This window comes from Phyllostomus discolor, chromosome X, assembly GCF_004126475.2.
Source record: "Phyllostomus discolor isolate MPI-MPIP mPhyDis1 chromosome X, mPhyDis1.pri.v3, whole genome shotgun sequence".
Classification (NCBI taxonomy): domain Eukaryota; kingdom Metazoa; phylum Chordata; class Mammalia; order Chiroptera; family Phyllostomidae; genus Phyllostomus; species Phyllostomus discolor.
The window spans coordinates 93113186-93128338 of NC_050198.1; the positions used below are offsets into that span (position 1 = coordinate 93113186).

The 15153-nt window shown below is 36.5% G+C and overlaps 1 protein-coding gene across 5 annotated transcripts in view; it reads left to right on the top strand.

Moving 5' to 3' along the window:
• NEXMIF (neurite extension and migration factor) overlaps window positions 1–15153 on the top strand; it is a 189461-nt gene that overhangs the window by 125202 nt on the left and 49106 nt on the right. Inside the window, exon 1 of one of the 5 annotated variants that reach the window (XM_028522300.2) lies at window positions 1597–1729. The exons of the other annotated variants lie outside the window; for them this stretch is intronic. The gene's annotated coding sequence lies outside the window, so the exon portion shown is untranslated. Of the gene's footprint in view, window positions 1–1596; window positions 1730–15153 lie in introns of those variants that run through there. 5 annotated transcript variants of the gene reach the window in all.

Here is a 15153-nt window from a genome sequence, read left to right on the forward strand (position 1 = left end):
TCATGTACTTGGATAGTATGTAGCCTTTTCAGATTGGCTTCTTGCATTTAGTAATATGAATTTAATGGATTTTCTGAGGCATTTATGAGTCTTCCTTATAGACCTGATGAGCAAATTTCAGGCAGTCAGCTCACATAAGTGTCATCAGAAAGGTTTCGTCTTCTGAGAGTATCAAATCCTTGGTTTATGATTCTTACTTTCATACCTCTAGTATTTCATATGGGAGTTCCTTTTATTATTTAATTTAATGTTCAGTAATTTTCATGGCCTGATGGCTCATTACTTTTTATTGTTGAATAATATTCCATTGTGTCAATATACAACAGTATGTTTATGCTTTGCCTATTGAGGGACATCTTGTTTGCTTCCAAGTTTTAGTGATTATAAATAAAGCTGCTATAACACATAGGTGCATGTTTTTACTTGGACATAAGTTTTCAATTCATTTGGATAAATACAAAGGCACACAATTACTGGTATGGTTAGTTTTGTAATAAATGTTCCTTTTTTGTTTTTTTTTTTGTTTTCTTATAGTTCATTCTGTTATTTATTTCATATTTTCCCACAAAACCATTTCCAAAAATATTATTTCATTTTTGTGCAAATTTATTTATTATCTCAATTGGCCAAATCACTTAATTCTCCATGGATGTATGATTTCACAGTCTATTATTCTATATCATTCTTGTAAGAAAATATGGCATAAATAAATTGGGTTATTTGAAGATAATTTAATAAATAAAAGGATGAGATTTATTCAACCAAAACATTATGACATTTCACTGGGGCTAGTAACTACAAAATCCCATTATTTCCATATAATTATAGTTTTGTAAGAAACTTTCAAACTATCTTCCAAAGTGTCTATGCCATTTTTCAGTACCACCAGCAATAAGTTCCTGTTGCTCCACCTGCTCTTCAGCTTTTGGGAGTTTGGCCATACTAATAGGTGTATCTATTGTATAATGGTACCTCACAGTTTTTGCTTTTTAATGGTTGTATTCTCACTTTCATTTGTTAACCCTTTCATTCTTTAGTCATGTGTTATTTAGCCTCCATATCTTTGTGTGTTTTCAGTTTTTTCTTGTGATTGATTTCTAGTTTCCTATCATTATAGTCAGAGATGTTTGATATGATTTCAATCTTTTTAAATTTATCAGGACTTGTTTTGGGTCCTTACATGTTGTATATCTTAAAAAATGTTTCATATGCACTAGAAAAGAATATGTATTCTGCTGCTTCAGGGTGAAATGCTCTGAAGGTATCAATTAAATAAGTGTGATCTAGTGTGTCATTTAAGGCTGCTGTTTCGTTATTGATTTTCTGTCTGGAAGATCTATTCATTGGTGTCAATGAGGAGTTAAAATCTACTACTATGACTCTATTCCTGTCAATCTCTTTTATATCTATCAAGATTTGCTTTACATATTTAGATGCTTCTGTGTTGGGTGCATAAGTGTTTAGAAGGGTTACATCCTCTTGTACCAATTCTTTTATCATTGTGTAATCTCCCTCTTTCTCTCTTACTATAGCCTTTAAAATATTTTTTTTATCCTCACCCAAGGACATTTTTTCATTGCTTTTTTAGAGAGAGGAAGGGAGAGAGAGAAACATCAATGTGAGAGAGAAACCTCAATTGGTTGCTCCTGTACGTGCCCAGACTGGGGATCATATGTGCCTGAACCAGGGATTGTACATACCCATACCAGAGACTGAACCCGCAACCTAGGTATGTGCCCTGACCAGGAATCAAACTTGCAACCTTTGGGTTATGGGAAAATGCTCCAACCAGCTGAGCCACACTGGCCAGGGCTATAGACTTTGTTCTAAAGACTATTTTGTCAGATAAAAGTATTGCTACCACAGCTTTTTTTTTCATTTCCACTTGCATGAAATATCTTTTCCCATCCATTTACTTTTTGTCTGTGTATATTTTTTGTTCTAAGGTAGGTCTCTTATAGACAGCATATATATGGGTCTTGTTGTATTTTTAAAAATTTTATTTATTTTAGAGAGGGAGAGGGAAATACAGGAGAGGGGGAGAGAGGGAGAAACATTAATTTGTTTTTCCATTTATTTATGCATTATGCTTCCTGTATGTATGTGCCCTGATTGGGGATCAAAACCACAATCTTGGTGTATCTGGATGACACTTTAATCAGCTGAGCTACCCAGTCAGGGCTGTGAGTCTTGTTTTCTTATCCATTAAGCTACACTATGTCTTTATTTATTTATTTTTTTAAATTTAACTAATTTTTTATTTGTAAATTACAGTTGATATCCAATGTTATATTAGTTTCAGGTATACACTCCAGTGATTAGAAATCATATAACTTACTATACTTAAATAATCCTGATAAATCTAGTACCAATCTGACACCATACATAGTAGAATATTACTGAGTATATTCCTTATGTTGTACTTTACACCCCCATGACTATTCTGTAACAACAATTTCTGCTTCTTAATTCCTTCAACTTTTTCACCCATCCCCCCAACTCCATTTTCATGGGGCAACTGTCAAAACGTTCTCTGTATTTATGAGTCTGTTTCCCTTCTGCTTCTTCATTTACTTTGTTTTCTATATTCATTTATTGATAGATATGTATTTATTGCCATTTTATAATTCATATTTTATCTACTCTTCCCCTTCTTCTTCCTCTTCCTCATTTTCTTCTTTTTGAAGAAGAGCCTTTAACATTTCATGTAATACTGGTATGGTGGTAATGAACCCTTTTAGCTTTTCCCTGTCTGGGAAGCTCTTTATATATCCTTCAATTCTAAATGATAGCTTTGCTAGGCAGAGTAGTCTTGGTTATAGATCCTTACTTTTCATCACTTTGAATGTTTCTTGTGAATCCCTTCTGGGTGTCAAACCCCTGCAGCATGTCAATTGAGAAATCAGCTGACAGTCATGGAAGCTCCCTCACAGGTAACTAACAAGTTTTCTCTTGCTGCTTTTAAGATTCGCCCTTTGTATTTAACCTTTTGCATTTTTATTATGTTGTGTCTTGGTGTGAGCCTCTTTGAATTCATCTTGTTTGGGACTCTCTACCCTTCCTGGACTTGTATGTCTATTTCCTTCACCAGGTTAGTAACATTTTCTGTCATTATTTCTTCAGATAAGTTTTTAGTTTCTTGCTCTCTCTCTCTCTTCTCCTTCAGGAATCCCAGAATGTGAATGTTGGTATGCTTGAAGTTTCCCAAGAGACTCCTCACACTATCTTCATTTTTTTTTTTGGATTATTTTTATTTTTGCTGTTCTGATTGAGTATTTCCTACTTCCTTATCTTCCAAATCACTGATGTGATTTTCAGCTTCATCTACTCTACTGTTGATTCCTTGTAAATTATTCTTCATTTCAGTTAGTATATCCTTTATTTTTGACTGGTTCATTTTTACAGTTTCCCTGTCCTTTTTTATGCTATTGAAGTTCTCTCTAAATTAATCTACTCTTCCTTTGAATTTATTGAGCATCATGTGTTTGTTTCTATGTATTAGGTAGTGCTGCTACATCTCCCAGGCTTGGTAGCATAACATAATTTAGCAGGTGTCCTGTACAATCCAGTGGTGTAGATATACTCAAGTGCCGCATAATGACATTTCAGTCAGTGTCAGATTGCATATAAAATGATGGTCCAGTAAGATTATTTATTATGGGACTGAAAAATTCCTGTCATCTAGTGACATTGTAGCTGTCATAACATCCTAGTGCAAATGAATTACTCATGTGTTTATAGTGATGCTGTTTTAAACAGACCCATTGCACTATCAGTGATATAAAAGTATAGCTCATAAAATTATGTACAATATGTAATACTTGACAATAATGATAAACAACTGTATTACTGGTTTATGCATTTACTATACTATGCTTATTATTATTTTAGAGTGTACACCTTCTACTTTTAAAAAAAGGCTGCTGTAAAAGGGTATGCTGTGTTTTTCTGGCATACATCTTGTGATTACATCTCTTGATTGTAGCATTTTCTCTTGTTCTTGATTTAATTTCATGTTGTTTTGTTCATCATGGCCCCTAAACATACAAATCCACTGTTAATATTGCCAGTAAGAGGCCACTTCAAGTGATTGATCTAAAAACAAAATTAAAAGTGATTAGATGGAGGCATAGGTGGGTGCACCGTACCTCCACACACAACCAAGATTAGAACAACAACAATTTAGAGCTAGAATAACACCCAGAACTGACAGAGACTTTATCTGAATGGAAGTCAGACAGCCAAGAAGCTGAAGTACACCCGTTCGTCCACACGGGTAGGAGGGGCTGAGTGGAGGAGTGGGCGCGGGTCGCAGGGAGATCGGGGAGAACTGGGCACATAAGGCAACCGAGAGCGTGTAAGTCTTCCAGGACGCAGCAGTGGGCCCTGAGTACACAAGTGGCAGCTGGTGGACCCAGTGAGGAAGCATTGTGGACCACAGCAGAGTGGGCAGCCCAGGATCCCAGAGAAGGGACTGAGATCCCAGGAGAACGGAGCTACCACCATTGTTCGCTCCCGCCCCCGCCCCCACTCCACATAATATGTCACAATCTAGCTACTGGGGTGCCCAGCCCTGGTGAACACCTAAGGCTCCGCCCCTCACCATAACAGGAGCGACCAGACAAAAAAAGAAAAAAAAAAGAGAGAGAGGTCTCAAACAGAAAAACAGATCAATGCCCCAGGGCTCATCCTTTTGAGCGACCAAGAAATAGCTAACCTATCAGATGCACAGTTCAAAACACTGGTGATCAAGAAGCTCACAGAATTGGTTGATTTTGGTCACAAATTACATGAAAAAATGCAGGTTACCATAAAAGAGATGAAGGAAGATGCATGGAGAACCAAAAGTGAAGGGAAGGAAACTGGGACTCAAAACAACAGAGTGGACCAGAAGGAAGAAAGAAACAACCAAACAGAAAAGAATGGAGAAATAAGAATTCAAAAAAAAGTGAGGAGAAGCTTAGGAACCTCCAGGACATCTTTAAACGTTCCAACATCCAAATTATAGGGGTACCAGAAGGGGAAGAGGGAAAGCAACAGATTGAACACATATTTGAACAAATAATAAAGGAGACCTTCCCCATTCTGGCAAAGGAAATAGACTTCCAAGAAATCCAGGAAGCTCAGAGAGCCCCAAAGAAGTTGGACCCAAGAAGAAACACACCAAGGCACATCATCATTACATTACCCAAGATAAAAATGAAGGAGAGAATCCTAGAAGCAGCAAGAGATAAGGGGACAGTCACCTACAAAGGAGTTCCCATCAGACTGTCAGCTGATTTCTCCAAAGAGACCTTACAGGCAAGAAGGGGCTGGAAAGAAGTATTCCAAATCATGAAAGACAAGGACCTACATCCCAGATTGCTCTATCCAGCAAAGCTCTCATTTAGAATGGAAGGGCAGATAAAGTGCTTCTCAGATAAGGTCAAGTTGAAGGAGTTCGTCATCACCAAGCCCTTATTTTATGAAATGTTAAAGGGACTTATCTAAGAAAAGAAGATAAAGAAAAAACATATATAATAAAAGGACAGCAAACTCACAATTATTAACAACCACACCTAAAGCAAAACCAAAAGAAACTAAGCAAACAACTAGAACAGGAAGAGAACCACAGAAATGGAGATCACATGGAGGGTTAGCAACAGGGGAGTGGGAGGAGGAGAGAGGGGGAAAAGGTATAGAGAATAAGTAGCATAGATTGTAGGTTGAAAATAGATAGGGGGAGGGTAAGAATAGTATGGGAAATGTAGAAGCTAAGGAACTTATAAGTATGACACATGGACATGACTAAAGAGGGGGATGTGGGTGGGAGAGGGTGTACAGGGTGGAGGGGAGTGAAGGGGGGAAATGGGACAACTGTAATAGCATAATCAATAAAATATATTTAAAAAAGAATTTTTGAAAGTTTAGATATGCTGATTATGAAGGAAAATTACTTGCCAGAGGAAATATTCAATGTGGATGAAACCTCCCCATTCTGGAAATAGATGCCTGAAAGCACTTTTATCCATAAGGAGGTCAGTCAATGCCAGGTTTCAGGGCTTTTAAGGATAGGGTAACAATCTTGTTTGGGGGCAGTGTTGCAGGCTACAAATGTAAACCCTCTGTGATCTGGCACAGTGAGAACCTCAGGGTCTGCAATCACATCAATAAGCACATACTTCCAGTGAACTCTGGGAGCAATATGAGGTCATGTATGATTCAGCTTTTCCTCCAGGAGGCACTCCTGAATTGTTATGCCAGCAAATTGAGAAAGTATCTTTAGAATAACATGCTTTTCAAGATTTTTACTTATTGTTGATAGTGCTACCAGACATCCTCTTTTACTTGGAGATCTTCATCCCAATATCAAAGTGGGTGTTTCTCCTTCCAAATACCACCTCTTTGTTCCAACCAAAGGATCAAGGGATTATAGCAGCTATGAAGACTTACTACATGAAGGGGACCTTTGTCCAGGCTAATGCTGAAACTGAGGAAGACATCGATGCGATTAAGGAAGGATTAAAACATCTATGACTCTTCAATAACCTTTCTTCAGATTGGGGTAATATCACCAAGGAGTATATGAATGGCATCTGGAAGAATACACTCAAGAGGTTCATTCATGACTTTAAAGGATTTATTAAGGATGAGGAAGTTGCAAAAATTAAGAAGGTTGTGGTTGACATGGCACACAAGTTTAAACCTGTACTTGGATGAGGATGACACTGAGGAGCTCCTAGAGGAGAACTCTGAGGAATTCACTAATGAATAGTTGGAAACTGGAACAGAAATGCACAAGGGAAGAAAAGACAGGAGACAAGGAAACTGCAGAAGAAGAAAAAGAAGAACCTTCAATTAGAATCCACCATGAAGGGTTTAGCGAAAGCTTTTAAAGACTTCACAAACTCCTTAAAAAGTGTAAAAATCTGGACCCCAACTCAGTTTTCATGAATATAAAGGTATACTTATGGTGTATTATCTACTTACAAGCAAATCTGTGATTAAAAAAAAACACACAACAAACCACCATGGACATATATCTGAAAAGGGTGACATCTCCTCGAGAAGAGTCACAAGCAGGACCTTCAGGAGAGATTCCGGAAGAAGACACTGTTATCATGGGAAATGGCAGTTCCATGTGTGTTATTTCCCCCCAAACATCTTCTAGTGGGACAGTACGTGGAGATGGGAGACAGTGATATTGATGATTCTGACCCTGCATAGGCCTAGGCTAGTGTGTGTGTTAAAAAAAGCAATGATTAGCTTTTTTTAAAAGTTAAAAAGTAAACAAATAAATTTTAAAGTTGAAAAAAACGTATAGAATAAAGATATAAAGAAATATTTTATACAGCTATATGATGTTTGTGTTTTAAGCTGTGCTATTATAAAAGAGTTAAAAGTTCATATTTTTTTTATTTTTTTTATTTTAATCATTGTTCAAGTACAGTTTTCTCCCCCCTACTCCCATTCCAGCCCACCCACCCAACCCTCCCCCCTTCCCCTCGTTACCCCCCACCCCTAGTTTTTTGTCCATGTGTCCTCCAAATTTGTTCCTGTAATCCCTACCCATTCCCCCCTGAAATTCCCTCTTCTCTCCCCTCTGGCCACTGTCAGACTATCCCCTATTTCATGTGACAAAATGACATATAACACTATTGGTAAAAAGGCAGTGGGAAAATATGTCAACAATATATACTAGCATAATGTTACAAAATTTTGTTAAGATAGAATAAGACACTTTTGTATAAAATGCTGAAAGTGTGGTACAGACAAATATAAACAGTTAGGGGGTTATTTAGATCAGTGTGGATTGGATCATTAGGGCAATTTTCATGAGGGGGTTGGAACTTGAACTTGACAAGTGGCTGAAAGGAAGAAGATGGCATTTTATATAAGGAAAATGGGCTTCTTTTCCACTTCTTAGAATATTGAAATTTTTTCTTTTTTTCATTATAATCTTAGGAAACTACATGCACAGTTTTCCTGATTAACCTCATGATAGTAATAATTTTCAAAAGTAGTTAGTACATTAAAACACTTATTAACCTATGTTCAAGGTACTGAGTTTGGCCCTTGATAAAATAAATTATTTCACTTAAACCTCACAACATCCCATGTGGTAGTCACTCTTAACCCAATCTTACAAATGTAAAAACTGGAGCTCTGAGAGGTTTCAATGATGTGACCATAGTGTCATAAGTAGCAGAGCCAATATTCAAACCAAAGATTGAGTTTATAGGCCGTGTCTTTTAACCACGAGTAATTCAACCTCCTAATCCACTCTTGTCTAACCCAGCAGTTTCAAAAATACCTTTTTTCTTCTCCTAATTTCATCATGTGTCATAGTTGCTTTGCCATTAACCATTTCTTCCAAGTGTTAATATTTCATCTGTGATTAAAATGGAATATCTGAACTTGTTGAAGCAACAAGTAAGGGCTTAATTCTGGATCTGAATTCCTGAGTTTAAATTTTGGTTCTGCCTCTTGCTAGCATGTACAGATTATTTCATCTCTCTATGCCTTAATTTATCATCTGTAAAATGTTCTTCAAGTATATAAACATTTAGAACCTGTAAGACAACAGGGCATATTATTAGTCTAAGGTCATCTTAAGGATACTAGTAGAGGATGAACTTCATCCTCTAGAGATGAGTAAGAAACTGGCAATAGTGTTGTTGGGGAGCACTGAGTGTATTTAACCGAAGATTTAAGACTAAAAAATAGGGAATAAGGAAGAACAAATAAAGTCTATATATTAAATATTTGACAATGTAGGAATTAGTGATAAAACTTCAAGACATTAAGAGAACTGGCTGTGACTGGTATGGATCAGTGGATTGGGCATCATCCTGCAAATTGAAAGGTTGCCGGTTTGATTCCCAGTTAGGGCGCATGCCTGGGTTGCGGGCCAGGTGCCAATTGGGGGTGTGTCAGAGGCAACCAATGGATGATTCTGTCACATATTGAGGTTTATCTCCCTCTAAAAGTTCATATTTTTAAGAAGTTTAGAAAGTGAAAACTTACAGGAAGCAAAGGCTGATTTTAATTACTGAAGAAAGAAAAATACGTTTTATAAATTTAGTGTAACCTAAGTGTACAGTGTTTTCAAAGTCTGTAGTAGTGTTCACTAATGTCCTAGGCTTTCACATCTACTCACCACTCACTGACTCACCCAGAGCAACTTCCAGTCCTGCAAGTTTTATTTATGGTAAGTGTCCTATACAAGTGTACCATTTTTTAGTCTTCTATATTATATTTTTACTGTGCATGTTCTATGTTTAGATAAACAAATATTTACCATTGTGTTACATTTACCTACATGCTGTACAGGTTTGTAGCCTAAATACAAGAGGCTATTCAACCAGGTTTGTGTTAAGTGTACTCTATGAAGTTTGCACAAGGATGAAGTCACTTAATGACGCATTTCTCAAAACATATCTCTGTCATTAAGTGACACATGGCTACATTTATTTTATACTTTCAGTTTTAATCTAATACTACCTCATTTATTTTCTTGCTCAAATATTTCCAGCTTTGACCATTGGGAATTTTTCAGATTGGCCCCTGTGCACCTTTGAAATGTTCCCTTCCTTTTATCTTTTTAGTACTTTCTTATTTTATGGTACTATACAATATTCTAGGTTCATCTGGTACTTTCCCTTCCCTAGTCCTAGAATCAGCCATTTCCCCAAGGAACCCTGGTTCCTTTTATTGGGGAGTTATATTTAGAAATCAAGATTTGGGAGTGATCATTGTTACTGAGCTGTCATTGCTTTTAAGCTTTCTTAGTGGACAGAATTAGGTAATATATATTTGTATACTAACCCATGTCTATAGTTGTTTCTATATTTTCTATCCATTCATTTGTTTATGTATTAAGCTAAGCATGAGTTAGTACTCTAATCCATTATTATAGGTTCATTCTAATCTTCCTTTTTTAATGTCTAACTTTCCTCTTTAACAGTGAGCAACCTGGCCTTCATAATTTACCATCCACTTATTTATTTGTTCAACACCAATATACATGTAAAGTAGTGTCAGAATTGTTTACCTATATACCATAAGAAACAAATTTATCAACTAGGGTACAGTAGAGTACAGTTTTATGTATGTTTCTTTTGTCTTTACCCTCATAATTTCCAGACAAAACACAGTTTTGCAAAGTTAAGTCACCTTTGTACCCACACCCAGTGCAGTTGTGTAATCCAGTTAGACTTATTTGTCACAGCCTGCATTCCATCCTTGATTCCTCAACATCCTGGTTGATTTTTTAATTTGCACACACTAAGCTCATTCTCTGTGAATTGTATTGATAGTTCTATATGTTTTGACAAATGCATAATATCACATATTCACCACTTTGGTACCATACAGAAGAGTTTTATTATTCTCAAAATTCTTCTGTGTGTTTCCTGTGTGTTAACCAACACCCTTTCCCCCAACAGCTGGAAAGTACTGATGGGTATTCCATCCTTTTAGCTTTACTTTTTCTCTGGTGTTTTATGAATAGAATAATACAATATGTAGCCTTTTGGCCATAGCTTCTATCTCTTAACAAAATGTACTTTGGACTTATCCATGTTATTGTATGAATTGGTAGCTCTTTCAAAGTTCCTTTTTATCACTGAATAATATTCCATTGTAAAGATGCTTATTCATTCTCCTGTTGAAGGATGTATTGATTGTTTATAACTTTTTAAAATTATGAATAAGATTTCATAAACATCTACATGCAGGCTTTTATGTGGAAATGAGTTTTCAATTCACTCGGGCGGACTAGCTGGATTGCATGGTACATCTGTGTTTAAACTACTAACTTTTAACACAACCCTTTCCAAGAAGACTGGCCTGAGAATGTGTGTATAGTGCAGTGGGGTATCTGTTGCTGAGTTCGATTAGAATAGATATCATTTTCACACCGTATTCCATATGGATGGAAAATGGAGCATTCACAAGATGTCTCCTCCCAAGGGTACTAGGAAGATGAAATTTCTAAAACTGACCACTAGATGGCAGAGTATTTGGTGGCACCCTGGGAGCTGAAAATATTTGGAAGATTCTAAGATACTTAAAATTTTATCACCTTCTTCTCTTCTCTTTCCTTGGTAAAGGGATAGTTAACCCAAAATGAGAAAATAGAATACAAAATTTCTGGCCCCTAGCATGTACCTTCCTGCTTATTCAGGAAGTTAGCCTTGGGTTTTATGTTGGCAAGCATTTGAACTAATAAACGTATGTAATTATAAACTTTGGGTTAGATAACAAGTTTTGACCTGGAATGGGGTATGCAATATAATGTCATGTTTGTGTCCCTTGCAGACCTCTCTACAAAGTAGAAGAAGCTTGGAACCTTGATGCCTGGATTCTAATGCAAGCTATCTAGTGCTCAAACTCTCTTAGCCTCCTATTCATTATCTGTAAAATAAGGATGATAACATCTTCCCATTTACACTCACAGGGTCGTTGGAAGGGATCAACATAAGATAAATAGCAGCAAATATATTAGAGGACCTTATAAATTTAACATCAACAAGTATGAGTTATTAATTATTACCAATCAAATCAGGCAGAACATAAAATGATACACATATTAGGTGGTATCAAACATTAGTAAGTAAGTCTTGAAGATGCAATCTATTTTCTCATCAGGAAAAGTAGATATTTAGTTTTTTAATAGATTATGTGTCTTATTTATTTTACTTTATTTTTCAATTACAATTCACAGCCAATGTTATATTAGTTTCAGGTGTACACCCCAGTGATTAGACATATAACTTACTGAGTGATCATCTTGATAGATCTTGTACCCATCTGACACCATACATACTTATTAGAATATTACTGACTACATTCCCTATGTTATACTTTACATCCCCATAACTACTCTGTAAAAACCACTTTGTACTTCCTAATCCCTTCACCTTTTCACCAATCCCTCCAATCCCCCTCCCACCTGGCAGCAATCAAAACGTTCTCTGTATCTATAAGTCTGTTTCTGTTCTGCGTGTTCATTTGTTTTGTATTTTAGATTCAATTGCTTTTTAATTGAATTTATTGGGATGACATTGGTTTGCAGAACCATACAGGTTTCAAGTGTACAGCTCAATAAGACATCATATGTACAATGCATCATGTGATCATCACCCCAAGCAAAGTCTCATTCCATCTCCATTCCCCCACCTTTGCCTACCTCCATGTCACAACTGGCCCTCCCATTTTCCCTCTGGCTACCACAACACTGTTTTCTGTGTCTATGTGTCATGTATATATATGGTTTTTGGCTAATCCCTTCACCTTCTTTCATTCAGTTCCCCCTACCTTCTCTCCTCTGATAGCTGTCAGTCTGTTCCATGTGTCCATGTCTGTTTTTATTTTATTCATCAGTTTATTTTGTTCATTAGATTCCACATATAAGTGAGATCATATGGTATTTGTCTTCCTCTGACTGGCTTGTTTCACTTAGCATAATAGTCTCCAGATCCATCCATGCTACCACAAAAGGTAAGAGTTCCTTCTTTTTATTGCTATGTAGTATTCCATTGTATAAATGTACCACAGCTTTGTTTATCCACTCATCTACAGATGGGAACTTAGGCTGTTTCCAGATCTTGGCTATTATAAATAATGCTGCTATGAACATAAGGGTGCATATATTCTTTTGAATTATTATTTCAGGATTCTGAGGATATATTCCCAGCAGTGGAATCATGGGATCAGAAGGCAGTTCCATGTTTAATTTTTTAAAGAAACTCCTTGCTGTTTTAGAAAGTGGCTGCACCAGTCTGCATTCCCACCAGCAGTACACAAATGTTCTCCTTTCTCTATAGCCTCACCAGCACTTGTTTGTTGATTTATTGATGATAGCCATTTTGACAGATATGAGGTGATATCTCATTGTGGTTTTAATTTGCATCTTTCTGATGATTAGTGACACTGAACATTTTTTTCATATGTCTATTAGCTATTTGTATATCCTTTTTGGAGATGAGTCTATCAGATTCCTTGCCCATATTTTTTAATTAGATTGTCTTCCTGGCATTGAGCTGTATATGTTCTTTCTTTCAGCAAATCCTCTGGGACCCTTTTTGAAAAAAGATTTAATTAATTTATTTTTAGAGAGAGAGAAAGGGAGGGAGAAAGACAGGGAGATAAACATCAGTGCATGGTTGCTTCTCTCACACCCCCTACTGGGGACCTGGCCTGCAACCCAGCTATGTGCTCTGACTGGGAATAGAACCAGCAACCCTTTGGTTCTCAGGCCAGCGCTCAATCCACTGAGCAACACAGCCAGAGCTATATAAGTTCTCTCTATGTATGGAAGTTAACCCCTTATCAGATATTTCATTGGTAATTATGTTCTCCCATTCATTGGGTTCCTTTTTCATTTTCTTGATGGTTTATTTTGCTGTGCAAAAGCTTTTTAGTTTTATGTAGTCCAATTAGTTTATTTGTTATTGTTTCTTTTGCCCTAGGAGACATATTGGCAAAAATATTGCTGCAAGAGATGTCTAAGATTTTACTGCCTATGATTTCTTCTAGGAGTTTTATGGTTTCATGACTTACATTTAAGTATTTAATTTATTTTGAGTTTATTCTTTTATGTTGTAAATTGGTGGACTGGTTTCATTTTTTTTTCCATGTTTTACCAACATCATTTATTGAAGAGACTGTCTTTACTCCATAGTATGCTTTTACCTTTGTTGTCAAATATTAATTGACCATAAAGCTGTGGGTTGATTTCTGAGCTATGAGTTCTGTCCAATGATCTATACTCCTGTTCTTACCAGTACCAGGCTGTTTTAATTACAGTGTCCTTTTAGTGTAGTTTGATATCAGATATTGTGATATCTTTAACTTAATTTTCTATCAAGATTGCTGAGGATATTCATGGTCTTATGTGGTTTTATATAAATTTTTGGAAAATTCGTTCTAGATCTGTGAAATATGCCATTGGTATTTTAATAGGAATTGGTTTAATCTATAGATTGTTTTGGGTAGTATGGAGATTTTAATGATATTAATTCTTACAATCCATGAACATGGTATATGCTTCCAATTATTTGTATCTTCCTTAATTTGTTTCTTCAATGTCATATAATTTTTTAAGTATAGGTCTTTACCTCCTTGGTTAAATTTATTCCTAGGTATCTTATTTATTTATTTTTGTTTCAATAGTAAATGGGAATGTTTTCTTAATTTCTCTTTTGAATAGTCCATTATTGGTGTATAAAAATGAGACTGAGTGGGGGTTGGCTGGGATGGGAGTAAAAGACAGAAAACTGTACCTGAACAACAATTAAATAAAAAAAGTGTGACTGATTTCTGAATATTCATTTTGTGTCATGCTACTTTGCCAAATTCATTTTTTTATATCTAGTAGTTTTCTGGTGAAGTTTTTAGGTTTTCTATGTACAATATTATGTCATTTACAAATAATGACTGTTTTACTGTTACATTTTAAGAGACAGTCTTAGGTATTTGCCAGGGCAGGGCAACCCACTTTACTGTGATGTGGTGCTTTCTGTGGGGGAAAGGTCAGAGAGGGAACAATGCCACTTGATTGTCTTTTGTGCCACTTTCGGTCACTTCTCCTGCTACCACAAGCAAATTGGGCCCTTCTGGTGCTGATTCCCAGGTGGTTGTGTTTGTGTACATTCTAGGACCCCATGGGTCTCTCCATGTGAGGCTGGGAATTTCTCTCATCACCGCAATCCCCACAGATTTTTACAACCAGAGGTTTTGAGGCTGTAGTTTCCTGCACTGGAACCCTGAATTGCACAATCTGTCTTGCTCCCCAGTTGTTCCTCCTGGCTTATTCGCACACGAATGTGGGACTGCCCAGTCTGCCAGCTGCCACCTCTCCCACCTAACCCGCCACCTTGCTGTGTGTCCTGTCTGCCTTGGCTTCCCGTCTCCACCCCTCATACTGGTCTGAATGAGTGTATAACTCCTTGGTTGTTAGACATCTATACAGTTTGATTTTCTGGAAGATCTGGTTATTTTTTGTTTTTAAATTGGTTGTTGTCCTTCTTTTAGTTGTGCAAGGAAGCAAAGCATATCTACCTACCTATTTTGCCTTCAATTTTAAATGATCATCTTGCTGAATAAAGCAGTGTTGATTGCAGGTCCTTGCTTTTTATCCCTTTTTATATTTCATGCCATTCCTTTCTG